A 6000-nucleotide genomic window follows, 5' to 3' on the forward strand; every position below is an offset into this window, starting at 1 on the left:
CGTAAGAAGAGTAGCGTATTTACGGGAGACAAAATGTCCTTACACAATAACATACAAGATGTACAAGATGGCAGCTTCCTACAAAATCGGAAACAGCTAAGAACCTGCTAGGCTGTGTGTTAGAATAACGACGATCTCGGGCCATAAGAACAAGTATGATCCCTGGTTTTGCCTTCCAAGCGCATGGGGTAGCCCTGGACTAGAGGTTTTTGAGAAATAAAAAAAGGCCTTCTTGAGACTTGCCCAAACTACAGTCTTCCTTGATCGGTTAGGGTTGTTACCATTGTCGTTACTAATACCATTGGAAAGGAGATATACTGGTATCATATAGAGGGCCTAAATGCTTCGTACTACCCTTCGAGGTGCAAATGCTCAGCAACTGATTGAATAAATCTAGTTAATAATGCATAGGCGGTATAGGTGGTGCAATAAAGGACTTGCACAATAAAAATATATTGTGCCCAAGTAAGGTGACAGAATCGAAGGAAAAATGTGGAAGTGTGTTGAGCGATGACCCTACCTAAAAGCCTCAAGAGTAGGCTACTCAAGGTTACTATGGGATTTGAGCGGCAACTAGGATATCGAGGAGCATTGTGACCGGGAGAATGGGGTTTTTTCCGTGTACGTCTGCGACTGTTGCTATAAAGATGGTTCTCAAGAAATATTGACAGATGCGCTGGTATGAAACTACCGGCTTGTAAAACACAAGAAACAATCGCTGTTATGAAACGACTCTTTATTCAAAGAGACCGCGTGTTCAGCTAAAATGCCACTGGAGTACGGCAACAAAGAAGGCAAGGAGGACGAGACCCGAAGTAAAAGGACTAGCTAAAGTAGTTAGAATAGACAATGTTCGTACAGCGTACGCTTGATAATTTAGGTATACAATTTATTGAACGAGGCATATTGCACTGCGTGTCTTATTTTATTACTTCCTCTGTACTGTAGGCTTTATAGGATACAGCTAACTAATCTTGCCGGTTATACGCTCCTCCCTAGCGTCATAATCTAGTACCTAACCCTTACGACACTCTACGCTATAACAAACTTTATAAACAGCCTCGAGTAAGGATATACCGAACTTAGTGTTCCTAGTCTAAGTATTATACCTAACTCTATACCGAGGAATCAGGGACCAGATCTATCGTTATGGCGTAACTATAGAAAAAGCCTTAAGGAAAATCACCTCCTGCCGGTCCTTTAGAGCCTATTGCTAGCCGATCTATCCGAATCGGATTTGATAGAGAAAAGAGCAAGGAGCTAAGTCTTTCGGGTCCCTTCCGAACTTCGTGCGTATGTAGCACAGACAACTCGTTATTCGGGATCCCTTCCGGGACTTATCTAGCTGCGTAGGCCGCCTCCTGCCGCCCTCACTGACTATGCTATCGATGCTCCAGTCTTTTAAAGGTAGGGTTAGAATATTACCTAAATAAATCCAAGATATTAGCCCCTATGTATTATTCAACTTCTGCTCTCCTTACAGTACCCTGATTACTTCTTTAGTGATTGCTTAAAGGTTAGGTCAGATTAGAGGGAAAGGTGTCCGCAAGTGATATTGATCATAGCTCGCAACTAAATGATTCTGTCTTGCTTTTGCGAGAAGCACCTCGGGATTTCCAGAGTAAATACCGTCCTGCAGATCCCTTCCAGGAAACCATCAGGTATATAGTGAGACAATGAATCAAGATAAACTTACCACAGAAGGTGAAAACAGGGAATAACGTCTAAAAGCAGCTCTATCACAGCTATACGAAAATGAAGTAGGACCAGATCTCCCTTATTATATGTTATCTTTTGTTCCTTGCTCTAGTGTTTTCTCGCATTGTGGGGTGCATAAGCCTAGCAAAATCCCTATATAACACTTCGGTATTTGCTTCTAACCCCACAGGAAAGCCAGAAATCCCGTACCAACTGTACCGGCCACGGCAGAATTCCCTGCGTGGATATAAGACTGTTTTGAGTTGCCTCGGAGTAACTTTCGACTGTGGATCGTTATTCGATTATACGATATATAAATAGGCATGCCTTCCACCTAAATCCATGCCAAAGTCTCCAGTCCAGTTCCTTCACTGGGAATACCTTGACTATGCTACTCTACAGCCTTGTTTGCTTTTTCATTTGCAGTTCTGCAGTAGCAGAACTAGACCTCGCCACGACCCGCGGGTCACCCTGACGACCCGGACCGCGACCCGGACCACGGAGGTTCCTGGGTCGTGAGTCCCGACCCTGACCCTCTAGGAGGGGAGGGCCGTTGATGCTGGGACCCGACCCTCAGGGCTACGACCCTCCCCTCAGGGTCGTAAAACAATGTAAACATTAGCAGGTCACGAGGTGCATAAATTGTGTAGATTTTGGCGGTATTTTTGAGTATCTCACTTACAGTCTCTACTTGGTTAGCTTTAATCACACTGAAAGCACTGAATCAAAATGAAATATTCAAATAAATAGATAAATTAAACGAACTATACTGTATGTTCTACGTCTTATATCTATCAAGCAACCTTAAACGCTTGCGAACTCTACCTAACACTCAGTGCTGCTGCTGCATCTCTAGCAGGGACGTAACTTTACTATTATCCTCCTAGTCACTTTCTGTATCCTTAGCTATATTCCTTAGGCATCTTTTGCCAATTGCCTTTGCAGATAGGCTATACGAAGTTGCTTGGAGCTCGGTAGAAGGCCCTTTATCCTCTTTATTATCACTAATTGGATTAACAGTGATTTGTTGCTGTGTTCTCTCTTCCTTTGCAGCCTGTATCTCCTGAGCGGAAAGATATTCAGCGAGTATTGTTCGCTCTTCTTTATGAATCTCAAAGCGTGATATACACATATACATTATAAGGTCCGAAATCGTTTAAGGCTATAGAGAGCCTCGACGATAATAACAGATATCTCGTACGGAGTTGAAAAGCCGCTCTACTCCTGCACTACTAGCGGGAATAGAAAGAATATCTTGTGTAAGCCTTACTATTACGGGGAATTTATCTTAGTGATATTTCTACTAGGTTCGAGGCTAGGTATTTAGGACTATGTCTAAAAGAGAAATTAGTTATTATTTCTATCGAGATTAAGAGACACTAAGACACTCACTGCTACTAAGATACCTTATAAGCTCGTCCGACTGAACTAGCTGTAGAATCTAGAATTGCTAGGACTTGTCTCTAACATAGGCTAAATCAAATTTATCTGTTGCTGTACTAGCTAGAGGAGCACCTAATATCTGCTGCCCCTAGGCAAGATTCTCCGAGTACTTCTCGAGAGACGACTTAAGGCTCTAGCGATAGGTTACTTAGTAATTAATTCCGCCTTCCTCTAGGTCCTAGTCTACGGTTAAGAAGAACTAAAGTTTATCCTACAGAGAAAGAATAGTGCTAATAGCGTAGAGATAACTATCTATGTTGTTAGTGTCTCGGTAGTAAATTGAGAGCTTGTTCTTTGCCGCTTCGAGGGATATAAGCATTACCTGCTTCCACGCAACTCTCTTCCGTCGAAGCTATCTAATCGACTTTTCTAGGTAGTCAAACAGCTTATTATAGACCTTAAAGACCCGATAGATAGTGATATCCTTAGACTTCGAGAGAAGGGTTGTGAATAGGTGAAAAGGCTGAAGAATGCAGATAAGATAGTCTACTTACCGCTACTACTCCTGACTTAAGGAAAAGTGCTCTTAATCGTACTAAGAGCAGAAAGTATCGAAGGCCTACTAGAGTTTCTTTGCACGTACGAGCATTAAGAACGTAGAGTTCTATCGAGTAGCAATATCTTAGATTAGTATAAGTTTCGGCTCCTTGGTTTGTAAGTTATAGAATGACTCTCGGCGCTAAGGACTCGCGTTGATATAAATCGTAAGGCTTCGAACCTAAGAAACACATTAGGATAATGAATAATAAATTGCTAATAAAGTCACGGTTAGACCTAGGCAGAACCTATAGGCCGGCCTAAATAGGTCAACCTATTTAGGCCTATAGGCCGAAAAATCGATTTCCTGCCCATTCGTAGGCCGGCCCATTTAGCCTATTTGACCTATTTTAGGGCAAAAATCAGTGTGCATATAGCTTTCATAGCTTATACAATTTACGCGAACTATTAGCTATAATACTACCGTAATAAGATTAAGTATACTTTAGTTGAAAGGGGGTGTTTTAATATTACTGCAGAAATAAACTATATCTTATATCTATCTAACAACCTTAAACCCTTTCGAACTCTTCCTAAAACGCGCTGTATATTTTGCTCAGGCAAATCAGGCTCTCCTTTATACGTAGGCTCCTCCTTAGGCTCGTCCGTAAGCTCTTCCACAGGCTCAATACTCCTTCGCCTCTTCGAATTATATTACGAAGGGCCCTCCTTATTATCACTAATCTCTATAATATCCTCTTACGTACGCTTATCTATCTCTTCTTGTTAGAGCTCTCTCTTAGACTCACTTACGTACTCTCGAACGAAAGTAAGCTGCTCCTCTTCTAGATCAAACCGAATACTACACATAAGAAGCATTAGATCCTGGATAGTACTCGATTATAGTAAGCCACGACGATAGTAGTAGATATTGCGCGCAGAGTTAAAGAGACGCTCTACGCCTGCGCCTGTAGCTAGGACAGAAAGGGTATCTCGAGCGAGAGCTACGAGTACTGGAAATCTGTGCTTATAATCTCTCTAGTATTCGCGCAGCAGTACTAATACCGTGCCTACTTAATAAATTAAGATTAGAAAGAGAATTTAGTTTAAGAATATATAATACAAGAACTACTTACTACTCTTAAGATACTAAGTGAGCTTAGAGACTAGTGTAGTAGGCCGACTATTACAAGCGAGTAGTAGATTAATCTTACTTATAGGCTTCGCGCTTTGTATACCTCTAGCCCGGGAGAGAGAGCTATAAACACTATCTTCGTAATGTTTTACTCGGTCTTCGAGACTTTGTTTGTATCGAGCAGCAAAGTCTTTTTTATTATCCTACCAATCTAGGGTTTAGAAGAATTCAAGCTTATACTACAGCGCTAAAATAGTCCTAGTTAAATATATATCACTAAGACCCTTAAGGTTAGTTATCGTGTAGTAGTCTCTGAGCTTACTTTTAGCTAATCTTAGAGCCTTAAGTATTTGTTATTTCTATCCGATCTTCTTCCGTTGTAACTAGCGAATACAGTTCTCTAGATAATCAAAAAGACGATTATATATACTAAAAACAGTATAAATCGTTATATCTTTAGTCTTTGAGAGGGCAGTAGTGAATTTATAAAAAGGCTAAGTGATACAGATTAGGTAATCAATCTACCGCTACTTATCCGATATAACCCGAAGATAAGTATAATAAAATTCAGAGCAGAACGTATCAAAGATAGGTTATAGCTTCTTAGCCCGGCGGAGCATAAAGAATATCGAATTCTAGCGTATCCGTACGTCCTAAATTAAGAAGAAAGGTGTATTTAACTAGAGGTTTTAGAAGGATTCGCGGCGCTAAGGGCTTGTATTGATAAAGATAGCGAGGTTTCGGATCTTAGTAAGAGATTGTGTAATTAGTATTTATTCGATAGGTAGAAAGAATAGTAATAAGATTAAACCTTTTTTAATATATTTGCTATACTATACTCCCTTGTTGTTTAGCGAGCTATTTTCGTATACTCTTCAGACTAGACTATGTCGATATTCTTATTTACTGGGTTAGCTTTTAGTTAACTAAGGAGCTGCTTTAGGCTTAACTAAATCATATAGGCGAGGTATAGTACTCAGATAAGCTAAGTATCAGAGCCTAGGCCCTAAGATTAGAGAGAGTCTTGTAGAGATAAGATAAGAGTCGAATTATTAGACGTATTGTCGGTTATAACGGCTAATACTCGCCCTTTAATCTTATACTTTTCGAGCAGATTTAGTACTACTATACTTAAATAAGCCCTAGTATAAACACTAGTAAGAGGCTCAAAGCCTAGCAAAACCTCCCGATATTCCTAATTAGCGTTAATAAAATAACCAGACACTACTATAAAGGCCTGTTGGAAG

This window comes from Penicillium subrubescens (assembly GCF_028828155.1).
Source record: "Penicillium subrubescens strain IBT 31985 chromosome Unknown utg000006l_segment0_segment0, whole genome shotgun sequence".
In the NCBI taxonomy this organism is placed as follows: domain Eukaryota; kingdom Fungi; phylum Ascomycota; class Eurotiomycetes; order Eurotiales; family Aspergillaceae; genus Penicillium; species Penicillium subrubescens.